The sequence below is a fragment of the Rana temporaria genome, chromosome 1, assembly GCF_905171775.1.
Source record: "Rana temporaria chromosome 1, aRanTem1.1, whole genome shotgun sequence".
Lineage (NCBI taxonomy): Eukaryota > Metazoa > Chordata > Amphibia > Anura > Ranidae > Rana > Rana temporaria.
Genome location: NC_053489.1, coordinates 683,774,618 through 683,791,352, shown reverse-complemented (window position 1 = coordinate 683,791,352; position 16,735 = coordinate 683,774,618). Strand labels below are relative to the sequence as shown.

The window sequence follows — 16,735 nt, the reverse complement described above, 5'->3', positions numbered from 1 at the left end:
GTATTGCACACGGCACTAATAATGTTTTCATTACATGTTGTTGTTTTGAGTCCTGAGTTCTTTTGTTGGTCTTGTTCTTTTGAGTCCTGATTAGAATTTGGCCTGCCTATGTTACGCCCCTTGTTACCATGAAAATAAAATTGTAATATTAATGTGATACCTACATAATCATGTGTATAAAAACCATTAAAAGCTCCAAATACACAGAACAATTATTTGGAAAGATGCTGAGTGTATCTTGTTGTGTCTGTTCCCTACTGCAGTAATTCTTATTAATTTGGAACCACTAAATATATCAATATGAGGATAGGAGTTGTCCTATCTATAACATTTCCAGAACATTTGGCGAGCTTTGCCTAGGAGGGAATTTAAAGGTGACCCTGAGAACCCGAAACGAGGAGCTTGAGACGATCCGGGAATTTCTGATGATCAGCCGGCTGAGGTAAGCCCTTTGCTTACTTTTGAGTTATCAGATTTATATTTTTATAATTGTCGTTATGAAGAACCCTCGTCCTCACACCGGACTATGTCCGCCGTAAATGCTTCCTCTGTCCAGAACCAGCACTATCCAAGACTCTTTAGCCCACCCAATCACCAGCCGCAACACAGTGTAGAGTGGCAAACAACAAACTGATTTATTATCACACATGGACACAACAGATAAATAACTCAGAGACTCTCCCCTCCCCCACCCTTGGAAACAGGGCGGGTTAAACTGTCCAATGACAATGGACACACAGGTCAGGTGTGTTCAAACTTCTCATCAGTTAACAGTCTTATCAGCAGGGGGGCTCCCTCTTTCCTCACAGCAAACACACTTAGGCCCGGATTCACAAAGCACTTGCGCAGACGTATCTCGAGTGCAAATGTGCGCCGTCGTATCTATGCGCCGACCCACATACTAAGATACGCCTAAAAATAGGCTTCCTATGACCGACGTAACTTGCCTACACCGTCGTATCGTGGGCGCATATTTACGCTGGGCGCATTTGCCGCTCCCATTGATTTTCTATGCACATATGCAAATGAGGGAGATACACCGATTCACGAATGTACTTGCGCCCGGCGCATAATATACGCGGTTTGCGTAAGTCGTACGTCCGGTGTAAAGTTATTCCCCATATATGAGGCGCAACTCATGCTAAGGTATGGACCAGGGAACACAAGCCGTCGTATTTTACGTCGTTTACGTAGGACGTGAATAGGGCTGGGCGTAGGTTACGTTCATGTCGTAGGCAGTGATTCGTCGTATCTTAGGGAGTAGTTCCGACGTGATTCTGAGCATGCGCACTGGGATACGTCCACGGGACGGCTCATGCGCCGTTCGTTTTCAGTACTCGTATGGCACTTGGCCCATCATTTGCATGGGGTCATGTCTTATTAGCATGGCTCACGCCCACTTCCACCTACACCGGCTTACGCCGAGGGAACCCAGCGCAGTTTGGGAGGCAAGTGGTTTGTGAATTCGGTGCTTGCCTCTCTGCGCTGCGTCGGTGTAGCGTATATTAGATACGCTACGCCGGCATAAATATGCGCCAATGTATGTGAATCCGGGCCTTACACATCCCATTATAGTTGAGGCAGACAGCCACAATAGAACAATAGAATACAGTCACACCCCAAACCATCACAGCAAAAAGTCCACAACAGCATGAGACAGCACACAATATACAGCATTGAGTGTGACTAGCACAGATCATAGTGGGGTTCTCGGTCACCCTGTGCCCCTATTAGAGACACAGGGTGATGTACACATAAGAGGGGTCGGGGAAGCTGGACACAGAGCTTCCAGAGCTCTCCAGGGTAGGCTGAGTTCCACAAACCCCCCACCCAAAGTGACTCCTGTCACAGTCGTGTTGGCACCTTAAAAGTCCATCTTGTTTCGTCCAAATTTTTAGCTCTGGTTACAGCACACCAATAAAGAGATTTTTAATACAGCTTACCTGTAAAATCTTTTTCTTGGAGTACATCACGGGACACAGAGCGGCATTCATTACTATATGGGTTATATGGAGTACCTTCAGGTGTAGACACTGGCAATCTTCAAACAGGAAATGCCCCTCCCTATATAACCCCCTCCCATAGGAGGAGTACCTCAGTTTTGTAGCAAGCAGTATGCCTCCCAAAATGGTCCTCAAAAAGAGGGGTGGGAGCTCTGTGTCCCGTGATGTACTCCAAGAAAAAGATTTTACAGGTAAGCTGTATTAAAAATCTCTTTTTCTTTATCGTTACATCACGGGACACAGAGCGGCATTCATTACTATATGGGATGTCCCAAAGCAATGCTTACAATGAGGGGAGGGAGAACATCTCCAAGACAAAAGGATTTAATTTAGAGATATACTCAAATCATAATAAATCCAACTTATTTGAGAAAAATAATCTTAAATTTTAAATTTAACTCAAAAAAAGAGGAGCCCCCGGGATCCGAGGGTCTCAAACTGCAGCTTGCAGCACTGCCTGCCCGAAGGCAGTATCAGTATTCCTTCTTACGTCCAACTTGTAGAATTTTGTGAATGTGTGGACAGAAGACCAGGTTGCCGCCTTGCAAACTTGAGCCATAGAGATCTGGTGGTGTGCTGCCCAGGAGGCGCCCATGGCTCTAGTAGAATGAGCCTTTAATGATACTGGAGGAGGCAACCCTTTCAAGCCGTAGGCCTGAGTGATTAATTGCTTGATCCACCTAGAAATGGTGGACTTTGCAGCTGCCTGCCCCTTCTTGGGCCCATCCGGTAGAATAAACAGCACATCTGTTTTTCGGATCTTCTCTGTAGCTTTAAGATAGGCCTTCATGGCCCTGACAATATCCAAGGTATGCAGCAACCCTTCCTTTCTGGAAGTAGGTTTAGGGAAGAAGGATGGTAATACCAAATCCTGGTTCAAATGAAAACTGGATATGACCTTCGGTAGGAAGGAAGGATGAGGGCGGAGAACGACCTTGTCCTTATGAAATATAAGATATGGTTCCTTACAGGATAAGGCTGCCAGTTCCGAAACTCTTCTTGCGGAAACTATGGCAACCAAAAATACCAACTTCCTTGTCAGTAGAATCAAAGGAACTTCAGCCAACGGCTCAAACGGTTGTTTCTGTAAACTTGACAGGACAAGATTTAAATCCCACGGACAAAGCGGGGATTTAACTGGAGGTTTAATACGTAAGACCCCTTGAAGGAAGGTCTTAACCAGCGAGTGGGTGGCCAGCGGCCGCTGAAACCACACTGACAGAGCAGAAATCTGTCCTTTGATTGTGCTTAATGCCAATCCTTTATCCACTCCTAGCTGGAGAAAACTTAAAACTCTATCAATGGTGAATTTGCGAGGAAGCCATAGCTTGGACTCACACCAGCCTACATAGGCCTTCCAGACCCTGTGATAAATCACCCTAGAGACCGGTTTCCTGGCTCTGATTAGGGTAGAGATTACCTTCTGAGACAGACCTCTACCCCTGAGAATCAAGGATTCAGCTTCCAGGCCGTCAAATTTAGATGCCGTAAGGCAGGGTGGAGGATCGGACCTTGCGATAGCAGGTCTGGCCTTAGAGGCAGAGTCCAAGGGTTTCCCACTACCATCCTTAGGATTAGTGAGTACCATGCCCTTCTGGGCCATGCTGGAGCTACCAGGATGACTGGTATGCGCTCCACCCTGATCCTGCGCAGCAGGCGGGGTAGTAACTGGAGCGGGGGAAACGCATAAAGAAGTTTGAACTGATGCCAAGGGCAAACCAGAGCATCGGTTCCGCAGGCCATCAGATCCCTTGACCGGGACATGAACCTGTCTAGCTTCTTGTTGAGTCTCGATGCCATGATATCCACGTCCGGCACTCCCCATCTTTGGCAGAGTGCTTGAAAGACCTGTGGATGCAGAGACCATTCCCCCGGCCATAGAGTCTGGCGGCTTAAGAAGTCCGCCTGAAAGTTGTCCACTCCGGGAATGTATATTGCCGATATGCAGGGCACATGAGCCTCTGCCCATAGGAGAATCAAGCTCACTTCTCTCTGAGCGGCCTGACTCCTGGTTCCCCCTTGGTGATTTATGTATGCCACTGCCGTGGCATTGTCTGATTGAATTCTCACCGGGAACCCCTGCAATTTCGACGTCCAAGCCCTGAGGGCTAGTCGAACAGCTCTGAGCTCCAAGATGTTGATGGGTAACAGCTTCTCTGGCTTTGCCCAAATACCTTGGCGAGTGGAACCCTCCACAATTGCTCCCCAGCCCGTCAGGCTGGCGTCTGTGGTCACTATCTTCCAAGCCACTGGGCTGAAAGACCTTCCCTTCAGTAGGTTCTGAGGGTCTAACCACCAACACAGACTTTGCCGGATTCTTGATGAGAGTGGCAACGGGATATCCAAGGCCTGTGGCCTTCTGCTCCATGCTGACAGGATGGCTGCCTGCAGGATGCGAGTGTGGCTCTGGGCGTATGGCACCGCCTCGAAGGTAGCCACCATCTTGCCTAGTAGTCTCATACATAGGCGAATAGTCGGTTCTTTCTTGCTTAGAACCAGTAGGATTAACACCTTGATGGCTTCGACCTTCCTCAGAGGTAGGAACACTCTTTGTTGTTCTGTGTCTAATCTCATGCCGAGATATTCCAATTGCCTTGTGGGCTGGAATGCTGACTTTTCCCGGTTTAGGACCCAGCCGAACCTCTCGAGGTATTGGACCGTGAGGGCCACTGCTCGCTCCAAGCCGGGAGACGAGTGGTCTATGACTAGGAGGTCGTCCAGGTATGCTAGGATCGTGACCCCTTGAATCCTTAGCTTGGCTAGGATTGGAGCTAGAACCTTCGTGAACACACGGGGGGCCGTAGCCAACCCGAAGGGAAGCGCCACGAATTGGAAATGACGCGAAGCCACCATAAAGCGTAGATATCTTTGATGTGGCTGATAAATTGGAACATGAAGGTAGGCATCCTTTATGTCTATGGACGCCATGAAGTCGTCCTTTTGGAGTGTGGCAGCTGCTGACCGCACGGATTCCATCCGAAATGAGCGGACTTTTAAGTATGCATTTACCATCTTTAGGTCCAAAATTGGCCTGACATCTCCATTGGGCTTTGGGATGATGAATAGGTTGGAGTAGAAACCCAGTCCCTGTTCCAGGACTGGTACCTCTACTATTACTTCCTGGGAAAGTAGATGATCTAGAGCCGATCTTAATGCGGCTCCTTTCTCCAGATCGTTTGGAATTCTCGACTCCTGGAAATGAGGAGGAGGAAACCTTAGGAACTCTAGCTTGTAGCCTGTGGCCACGGAAGACCGTACCCACTCGTCGGGAATGCTGGCTTCCCAAATCTCCGAAAAGAGTCGCAGCCTTCCCCCCACCTTCGTGGGTGGGGGCGCCCCTTCATAAGGTAGACTTGGGGGCTGGTTTTGCTGGTTTGCGAAACCACTGCCTCTTGCCTCTAACAGCCTGTCTTTGTGATCTGCTGTTGAAGCCGAAGTTTGTTCTTGCAGGGGGCCGTCGATACTGCTTGGCATTAGAGGGCCCCTGTCCAGGGGAGGACTGTCGTTTAAACGCAGGCCCCTGAACCTTCTTCTTAGTTGGCAAGAGAGTACTCTTGCCGTTTGAAATGGTCTGAATGTATTTATCTAGGTCTTCTCCGAAGAGCCGACCTCCATGGAAGGGGAACCCTACCAGGAGCTTCTTGCATGGGGGCTCAGCCTCCCAGCTTTTTAACCATAAGAGTCTTCTCATATGGATAAGGGATAACGATAAACGTGACGCTTGCTGGATAGAATCCTTGATAGCGTCTACCGTAAAACAAATGGCCTTAGGGACATCCGAAAATTCTTCTGCCTGCTCGGCAGGAATAAGTTCAAGCATTTGCTTAAATTGATCCGATAAAGCTTGAGCGACTCCAATCGCAGCCACGGCTGGCTGTACTACTGCCCCTGCAGCAGTGAAGGAGTTTTTAAGTAGTGCTTCCAAGCGTTTATCAACTGGATCCTTGAAAACCTGTATGTTTTCTACAGGGCATGTTAACGATTTGTTAACACATGAGATGGCTGCGTCTACTGCAGGAGAAGCCCATCTCTTGGAAAACTTTTCTTCCATAGGATACAAGACAGAAAATTTCTTAGGTGGTAAGAAAACCTTGTCTGGTTTGTTCCAATCTTGGAACAAGACTCCCTCCAATAGAGGATGGATCGGAAACACCGCCCTGCTTTGAGGCGCCCTCAGTGAGCCCAAAGCTGAAACCGTCGATACCTGGAGATCTGGTATAGGCAGGTTGAATGCCTTATGGACCAAGTCCGTCAAGTCTTGAATCCACCAGCTCTCCCTCAGGGAGACTGCCCCAGACTCCTCTGTATCCGGATCATCGATCCCTGAACCTACTTGGTCCTTGTCCAAGAGGTCGTCCAATTCCCCAGAGGAAAGGACCTCCTCTTCCGAGGGTCCGCGCACGGGTGACGGAGATCTATTCCGCTTACTACCCCGCATAGCTGCGGCTATCATCTTTCCCATGCTTTTCTGCATCTCATTTAAAGAGGTAAGTAACACCTCCTCCGTGACCATCTTAGGATTGGGTTGACTCGCGTCAGCTCCAGCCCCCGATCCCGATGGCCCAACGGCTCCCAGTGGGGAAAGCAGCGGCATAGCTCTATCCGAGACCTCAGACCCTGTGGGGGAATCCCCACCTTTTGTACCCTCTGATTTGTTCTTTGATGCCATGGTACAATACCGAGGTACACCTGCTACTTATTGGTACCTGGGACTTATAAATAGTTAAATGCCCAAACACCTGTTGGGGGAATAAAAAATGTTTCCTCTTCCCCAGATGACACTTTTTTTTTTTTTTTTTTTTTTTTTTTTTTTCAATCTAGGCAAGAAAAAACATTCTATCCCCCTGAGTAGTATTGCCAAAGAAAAGACTATGAGATGGAAAAGAAAAAACAGCCTATTCCTAGGCTAAACCACAATCTTCTGAAGACTGTAGTATTCTTTCTGGCCACTGTGTGTCCTCAGCGCCCCGTGCTTCACTCCAGTCCTTCCTCCCTCAAACCATAGTATTGAATGAGCTGTGGTATCCAAGGCAGGGCCGCCCCTTCCTTAAATCACTGACCCGCCCTTCCCCCCCAGCTAAAACGGCGCCAAATGCGCCTATAAACACGTGCACGCGCGCCGCGCGCGTGCCCGCCGACGGGGGGGGTGTATGGGAGGAAGGGCCTCTCTGTTCCTGCAGCCGCAGGCCTGGAACACACGAGGAGGACAGCGTTCTGCCTGCCTTGCAGGCATGAGGAAGAGGACTGGATAGAGCATCGCCTGGAGGCTTGCAGGTAAGCATAGCTCTCTGACACACACATACATTGTACACAAAAGGCCCCACTCACAGCTTTTCCAATACTACCAGGGAGGTCACTTTTTTAAGGGGAATAACAACATATAGAGCCATCCTATCTTCATGATATGTGACTGGTTTGCCAGATGCAATGCATAACTTTTAGGCATGTCCCCTGTGACCTCCCAGAAAAAACTTGCTAAGAGCCAAGTTCCGCAAGTTTTCCCCTTACTTACCTGCTCCATGCCGCAGGACTTTGCAAAGCAAGAGGCCCAATCTTCCCCCATCTCCGTGGGGATGTCTAGACCTTCAGGCCCTGGGAACCTTCTTCTTCCATGAAGGATCCACTGTCCTGGGCCCATACAGCACCCTGGCAAACAGAAAACATTAGGCGCCCAAAGGTTTTCTAAGTTCTGGGCCCAGGGTCCAGCTCTCTTAAAAAGAAAGCATTATGGGCTATACCCCAAGGGTTTGGGGTCCGGTTACTGACCACTTTAGCGCTCAGGCTTTTTTGGACAGAACCGGTAGCTCACCTAATCCCAAGGATGCGGAGGCAAGCTAAACCATGACTAACACCTAAGACACTGGCGTAAAAACTGAGGTACTCCTCCTATGGGAGGGGGTTATATAGGGAGGGGCATTTCCTGTTTGAAGATTGCCAGTGTCTACACCTGAAGGTACTCCATATAACCCATATAGTAATGAATGCCGCTCTGTGTCCCGTGATGTAACGATAAAGAAACAAATGCTTTATGAGACTTATTGTTTAAACAAAAAAAAGATGCATTTGGGGAGTTCTGCTTTTCACACGGCAGAAGGCTTTATATTTATATCTTTCAGCACATAGTTGTGCAACTTCGGCAGTTTTATATTCTTAATGTGAGATTTGTTAGTTTCATTTTTACAGTTTCTTCTTCTGCGAGATTAAAAATATAACAGATGGAATAAATTGATGATCGCACTTCAATGATGAAATCTGGAGAATCTCCTATTGGTCAGTTTTCTGAATAACTCCTTGTAGCTTGGACTGATCCATGGAGAATTGCAGGATTCCCTGTATATTGGACAATGGTTCCTCCATGGATTCAGGAATAATAAAGTTCAATCTGTGGATTTGTATCGTCTTGTAAGCCGATTCTCTCATCATTTCCATAGTGCAGATCCTCCAACCAAACCCCTTTGTGGGACCGTAAATCAAAGACACAGCGACCTGCACCTGCCTAGGTCAGCTTCCATTACATAGTTACGTAGGTAGTCAGGTTGAAAAAAGACACAAGTCCATCCAGTTTAACCATAAAAAAAAAAAAAATATTTTACAATCACATATACCCAACTCCACAGTTGATCCAGAGGAAGGTGAAAAACCCCAGCAGAGCATGAGATCCAATTTGCTACAGCAGGGGAAAAAAAATCCTTCCTGATCCCCCGAGAGGATATCAGATTTTCCCCGGATCAACTTTACCTACAAATCTTAGTACTCAGTTATATTCTGTACATTTAGAAAAGTATCCAGACCTTTCTTAAAGCAATCTACTGAGCTGGCCAAAACCACCTCTGGAGGGAGTCTATTCCACATTTTCACAGCTCTGAGGCCCCGTACACACGTCCGAGAAACCCGATGGGCAAAACACATCGTTTTGCTCGTCAAGTTCCTTGTAAAGCCGCCGAGGATCTCGGCGAGCCAACTTTTCCCATTGACTAACGAGGAAATAGAGAACATGTTCTCTTTTTGGCCCGTTGAGATCCTCGTTGGTTTCCTCGGCGAAAAGTGTACACACGACCGTTTTTCTCAGAATACGTCTCCCATCGAGTTTCTGGCTGAATTCTGCCGAGAAAACCGGTCATGTGTACGGGGCCTTACTGTGAAGAAACCTTTCCGTATTTGGAGATGAAATCTCTTTTCCTCTAGATGTAAAGAGTGCCCCTTGTCCTCTGTGATGATCGTAAAGTGAATAACTCAACACCAAGTTCCCTATATGGACCCCTTATATATTTGTACATGTTGATCCTATCCCCCCTTATTCTCCTCTTCTCAAGTGTGAATAAATTTAGTTCTTCTAATCTTTTCTCATAGCTGAGCTCCTCCATTCCTCTTATCAGTTTGGTTGCCCTTCTCTGCACTTTCTCCAGTTCCCCGATATCCTTTTTGAGAACTGGAGCCCGAAACTGAACTGCATATTCCAGATAAGGTCTTACTAATGATTTGTACAGATGATATCTCTCTCTCTGGAGTCCATCCCTCTCTTAATAAAGGGCCATTCCTGAGCAGGAACCACCAGATCTCAGACTTACAAGTCATATACTAGGGATTCCCTTCCTTCTTACTATGTCTGACATGCAGGGGTGGGCAGGAGGGGAACCTGCCCTGGGCACTATGGTATCATGTGAGGTGGGGGGAGCACCGCAAGGAGATTGAGGGGGGAGGGGATTTGTGTTGGGCAGAGAAACTTAGGGGGGGCAGAAGGAAAAAATAATTGTTCTAGGAGGGTGGAGGGTAAAACATTTTTTTTGGGGGGGGGGGGTGCTAGGAGTGGTGATTCAAAAGGATTTGTGATAGGAGGGGGGTGGGAGAAGATCATTTGTGGGTTTGTGCCAGAAGAGGTGATATGGTGGGGGGTGATTTGTACTAGGGGGAATTTTTGGGAGGTTTGGGGAATGGAGGGGGCAAAGACTTGTGCTGTGAGGGGAGATATCAGCAGGGGAGGGCAATTTGTACTGGGATTAGGGGGAAATTATGCTTAGGAGGTAATCATGCAGATTAGTGCCCAATTATTTTTTCTGTAGGGGGGTTCATTTTTGCTGACACATAATGCTTATAAATCTTGGGAGGGGGGGGGCAGTTTGGCATGTTTGCCCTGGGCTCTAGGTGACCTTGTCCCGGCACTGCTGCCATGCCTGGTGTATTTTCTGGGGCAGTCGGGCCCTTTTCCCGCCGACTGCAGCCTTTTGGCGATGACAACTCTTATATAGCCAAGTGACATAACCGGGTGACCCCGCCCCCTTCTGAAGTCATGTGACATCATAGGGGCGGGGTCACCCATTTACGTAAGCGGTTGGCCCTGCTCTTGGCCATATAAGAACTGTCATCGCAAAAAGGCTGCTATCGGTGGGACTCCTCCCATCGAGGCAGAGTTTTTCATTTATTTTAAATTTGTTTACACTTTTTTTTTGGTGGGGTGGAATCTGGGGGACCCCTTGTTAAAGGGGGCTTTCAGATTCTGATAAGCCTCACACCCGCATACCCCCACAACAACCGGCCAAGGGTTGTGGGAATGAGGCCCCCCTCCACCAAATGATTTGGACCAGTGTGCAAAGCAAGGTCCGTAAAGACATGGATGAGCGAGTTTGGGGTGGAGGAACTTGACTGACCCTCACAGAGTCCTGACCTCAACCCGATAGAACACCTTTTGGGTGCATTAGAGTGGAGACTGCGAGCCAGGCTATCTCATCCAACATCAGTGCCTGACCTCACAAATGCGCTTCTGTAAGAATGGTCAAACATTCCCATAGACACCCTCCTAAACCTTGTGGACGGCCTTCCCAGAAGAGGTGAAGCTGTTATAGTTGCAAAGGCGGGCCAACTCAATATTTAACCCTCCGGACTAAGACTGGGATGACATTAAAGTTCATGCGAGTGTAAAGGCAGGCGTCCCAATACTTTTGACAGTATAGTGTATGACAGAAGAGCCTCCAAAAGTAGATAATCATATGTTCATCAACATCTGGTATCGGTGAATGGAGGACACATCTCAGGGTTTCCCTTGGATATGCACTCACCCTTTTATTATGCATCATTGGCCTTTTTACTTCATTGTCTTCCTCTTGATGAGTTGAAACGAGTTGAGGTCCAATACCATTGACAGATGGATATTACAGTGCCTTGCAAAAGTATTCACCCCCTTGGCTTTTTACCTATTTTGTTGCATTACAGCTTTTAGTTGAATGTTTTTTTTTATCTGAATTATATGTGACGGATCAGAACACAATAGTCTAAGGCCCCGTACACACGAGAGGATCCATCCGCTGGAATTGATCCGTGGACCGGCTCCAGCGGATAGATCCCCTGGTGTGTACAATCCAGCAGATCTGTTTCCGCGGATTTTTATCCCCTGGGATGGATTTCAAGCGGATAAAAATTTGAAGACATGCTTTAAAATCTATCCGCTTGAATCCATCCCAACGGATTGATCCGCTGGTCTGTACAGACTCACCGGATCAATCCGTCCGAATGGATCCCCCGCATGCGTCGTAATGATTCGACGCATGCGTGGAATTCCTTATATGACAGCGTCGTGCACGTCGCCGCGTCATCATCGCGGCGACGGCGCGACACGTCATCGCGATGGGATTTCGGCGCGGATTTCGATCCGATGGTGAGTACACTCCATCGGATCAAAATCCGCGGAAATCCGGTGGACCGTATCCGCGGATAAATCCTCTCGTGTGTACTAGGCCTGAGTTGGTGAAGTAAAATTAGAAAAATACATAAAACTATTTTTCAGAAATAAAAAACTGATAATTGCCATGTGTGTATGTATTCACCCCCCTTTGTTATGAAGCCCATTAAAAGCTCTGGTGCCACCAATTACCGTATTTTCCGGCGTATAAGACGACTTTCTGGATGCAAAAACATGCATCCAAAGTCGGGGGTCGTCTTATACGCCGGGTACGGTCTTTGTACTCACTTTTTTTGCCGGCGGTGACAGTCTCCATACGGCGAGCGTGAGCGTCAATGATTTGAAAGCCGCCCCTTCTCTTCAGAGTGTTCTGTGATAGGCGGAACACAAATCTTCCCAGCAGCGCCTCTGTTCTGTGTTCCTCCTATCACAGATGCCTTCTCATCCTCGGACGAGATGAGAAAACGTCCGTGATAGGCGGAACACAGAACAGAGGCGCTGCTGGGGAAATTTGTGTTCCGCCTATCACAGAACACTCTGAAGAGAAGGGGCGGCTTTCAAATCATTGACGCTAGCGCTCGCAGTACGGAGACTGTCACCGCCGGCAAAAAAAGTGAGTGTTTGCGGTGATTGCACTGGGGGGGGGGGGGCAGCAAGTTCAGGCACAGTGGGGGCAACAAGTGATGGCACAGTGGGGGCAAGTGATGGCACAGAGAGGGGCAAATGATGACACAGAGAGGGGCAAGGGATGACAGAGAGGGGCAAGTGATCACACAGTGGGGGCAAGTGATGGTACAGTGAGGGGCAAGTGATGGCACAGTGGGGGCATGCAATGTAATGGCACAGTGAGGATTGTAATGGCACAGTGAGATTTGAAAAAGCCTGTTTCTGTCAGCGGTTCTGGCTACCCCTCAGCTTCCAGAAACACTAGTAAGAAGGGGGTAGTCTTATACAGTAAGTATATACCAAAACCAAAATTTTTCCTGGAAAATTAGGGGGTCGTCTTATACGCTGGAAAATACGGTACCTTCAGAAGTCACATAATTAGTGAAATGACGTCCACCTGTGTGCAATCTAAGTCATTACATAGACACACCTTTGTGAAAGGCTCCAGAGGCTGCAACACCTAAGCAAGAGGCACCACTAACCAAACACTGCCATGAAGACCAAGAAACTTTCCCAACAAGTAAGGGACAATGTTGTTGAGAAGTACAAGTCAGGTTTGGGTTATAAAAAAATATCCAAATCTTTGATGATCCCTAGGAGCCCCATCAAATCTATCATCACCAAATGGAAAGAACACGGCACAACGGCAAACCTGCCAAGAGACGGCCGCACACCAAAACTCACAGACCGGGCAAGGAGGGCATTAATCAGAGAGGAGCACAGAGACCTAAGGGGACCCTGGAGGAGCTGCAGAGTTCCACAGCAGAGCCTGGAGTATCTGTACATAGGACGGCAATAAGCTGTACGCTCCATAGAGTTGGACTTTATGGCAGACTGGCCAGAAGAAAGACATTACTTTCAGCAAAAAACAAAATGGCACGTTTTGAGTTTGTGAAAAGGCATGTGGGAGACTCCCAAAATGTATGGAGGAAGGGGCTCTTGTCTGATGAGACTAAAATTTAACTTTTTGGCCATCAAAGAAAACGCTATGTCTGGTGCAAACCCAACACATCACATCACCCAAAGAACACCATCCCCACTGTGAAACATGGTGGTGGCAGCATCATGCTGTGGGGATGTCTTTCAGCAGTCGGGACTGAGAAACTGTTCAGAGTTGAGGGAAAGATGGATGGTGCAAAATACAGGGATATTCTTGAGCAAAACCTGTAGCACTCTGTGTGTGATTTGAGGCTAAGACGGAGGTTCGCCTTCCAGCAGGACAATGACCCCAAACACACTGCTAAAGCAACACTTGAGGGGTCAATTGATGTCAATTGATGTCCGCCCCTTTTGGCGTTCCCGGCGCGCAGCGGGGAAACACTGTGTTGGCTGTGTCCCTTGGACACAGCCAATCACAGATCGCGGAGAACGGCCAATCAGAGTGGCCATTTGCTATGCGATCTGTGCGGCCAATGAGAGATGATCTCATATGTAAACATATGAGATAATTTCTCATTGCCGGCTCACACAGAGACAGCGTCCTGTCTCTGGAGAGGAGACCGATCTGTGTCTCTTGTACATAGGGACACAGATCTGTCACCCCCCCCCAGTCACCCCCCCACCTACAGTTAGAACACTATATAGGGAACATATTTAACCCCTTCCTCACCCCCTAGTGTTAACCCCTTCCCTGCCAGTCACATTTATACAGTAATTAGTGCATATTTATAGCACTGATCGCAGTATAAATGTGAATGGCGCCAAAAATGTGTCCGATGTGTTCGCCATAATGTCACCGTCCCAATAAAAATCGAAGATCGCCGCCATTACTAGTAAAAAAAATAAAATAAAAATAAAAACAATTCTGTCCCCTATTTTGTAGGCGCTATAACTTTTGCGCAAACCAGTCGCTTATTGCGATTTTTTTTTTTTTTACCAAAAATATGTAGACTACGTATCGGCCTAGACTGAGAATTTTTTTTTTTTTTTTTTTTTAATTGGGCTATTTATTAGAGCAACAAGTAAAAAATATTGTATTATTTTTCAAAATTGTCGCACTTTTTTGTTTATAGCGCAAAAAATAAAAACCGCACAGGCGATCAAATACCACCGAAAGAAAGCTCTACTTGTGGGGAAAAAAGGACGTCAATTTTGTTTGGGAGCCACGTCGCACGACCGTGCAATTGTCAGTTAAAGCGACGCAGTGCCGAAAGCTGAAATTTCACCTGGGCAGGAGGGGGGTATATGTGCCCAGTAAGCAAGTGGTTAAGGGGAAACATGTAAATGTGTTGGAATGGCCTAGTCAAAGCCCAGACCTCAATCCAATAGAAAATCTGTGGTCAGACTTAAAGATTGCTGTTCACAAGCGCAAATCATCCAACTTGAAGGAGCTGGAGCAGTTTTGCAAGGAGGAGGAATGGGGCAAAAATCCCAGTGGTAAGATGTGGCAAGATCATAGGGCCAGATCCACAAAGAGCCGGCGTAACCTAAAATTTCCCATTTAAGTTACACTGCCTTAAAATTTCTACCTAAGTGCCCGATCCACAAAGCACTTACCTAGAAATTTTCGGCTGTGTAACTTAAATTCCGCCGGCGCAAGGCGTTCCTCTTCAAATGGGGGCGATTCCCATTTAAATTAGGAGCGCTCCCGCGCCGGCCGTACTGCGCATGCTCGTGACGTCATTTTCCAGACGTGCATAGCGTGAAATTACGTTACGCCGTGCTTTGTGGATCGCGATGGGTCAATAAAGTTGCGTCGGGAAAAAAAAAAGATACGGCGAAAAAAAAAAATTCAAAACAAAAAAAAAAACGCGTCGCTGGACAGAAGGGTCTGCTTTTACAAGGTGTAAACAGTTTACACTTTGTAAAAGCAGCCCTAATTTTACACATGCAACTTAATACTTACGGAGAAAAAACGAAGCTGAAAAGCTTCGTGGATCTCCGTAAGTGCTAATTTGCATACCCGAAGCGGCATTTCGACGCGAAATGCCCCCAGCGGCGGATGCGGTACTGCATCCTAAGATCCGACAGTGTAAGTCCCTTACACATGCCGGATCTTCTGCCTATCTATGGGAAACTGATTCTGTGGATCAGTTCCAAAGATAGAAACAGGGATACGACGGCGTATCAGTAGATACGCCGTCGTATCTCTTTTGAGGATATGGCCCATAGAGACTTATGTAAAGAGACTTGGAGCTGTGATAGGTGGATCTACAAAGTATTGACTTTAGGGGGGTGAATAGTTATGTGCATTGACTTTTTCTGTTATTTTGTCCTATTTGTTTGTTGAGCAATTAAAAAAAAACATCTTCATAGTTGTGGGCGTGTTCTGTAAATTAAATGATGCAAATCCTCAAACAATCCGTGTTAATTCCAGGCAACAAAACACGAAAAATGCCAAGGGGGGTGAATACTTTTGCAAGGCACTGTACTTTTATGTAATTAATATTCTGTATTTAGAACTTGTAAACGTTGATCCTCCTGATACAGTCATAGAATTACGGCTGTACTGTAAATCTACAGACATGAGCTTTGCTTTTCTCCGGTGTGAAGTGATTCTGAAACTTGTGGTTTTCCTGCTATGTGATGATGTGTGAGAGAGAAACACAAATGTGAAGATTTGAATTTTTGCATCATGAGAAGAAGGAGAACGTATAGCGATGTATACAGAAGAGCAAATCATTCATATTTATGTTCATGTGTCTTGTTGTTGGAGTTTGGGGGCCGCATACCATGAGTGTTGCAGTAATAGAAATGGCTGTATCTTATATACAGAGATTATGGAGTCATGTGGCCATTTACATGCACAGAGATCTTAATTTGCAGTAGTGAGTCTTCATATTCACTTATCATGGTGACCGACCATTACAGGATAAGTGTAGACTGTTTCCCAGTGACGACGTCTAATTGAGACGAAACGTACGTCGGGAGGATAGACGTGCTGACGTCATCGCAAAAGAGACGGGCGATTGTATGCCGGCCGGCTTTTCATACGAACGTTCTTGACAATACGCTTCTTTTAAATGACAGTTTGTAAGTGCACATTTTGTCATTTGAATAAATATCTTTGGTTTTAACTGTATTACGCTATGTGAGCTTTTTAATTTTTTTTGGTGGAATGGCGGTGATCTCTGTTAGCAGTTCAACTATTATGCAGCCTTTGTCTGAATCGGAGGAGTGTGACTGGTACCCGCAGGTCTAATTATACAGGCTGTTTTACCAGTTTGTTCTGGTAAGCACAAAGGGCCAGATTCACGTAGAATCGCGGCGGCGTAACGTATCGTAGATACGTTACACCGCCGCAAGTTTTCATCGCAAGTGCCTGATTCACAAAGCACTTGCGATGAAAACTACGCCCGCGGCCTCCGGCGCAAGGCGGGCCAATTCAAATGGGCGTGTGCCATTTAAATTAGGCGCGCTCCCGCGCCGGACCTACTGCGCATGCTCCGTTTCC

General features: G+C 47.1%; 1 long non-coding RNA gene across 1 annotated transcript in view; it reads left to right on the top strand.

The window, feature by feature from the left end:
* The first annotated feature begins 262 nt into the window (after positions 1–262).
* The window catches only part of LOC120924688, a 28,607-nt gene continuing 12,134 nt past the window's right edge, over positions 263–16,735 (top strand). The window contains exon 1 of the long non-coding RNA XR_005746404.1: positions 263–442. This is a non-coding gene — a long non-coding RNA (uncharacterized LOC120924688). The remainder of the gene's footprint in view (positions 443–16,735) is intronic.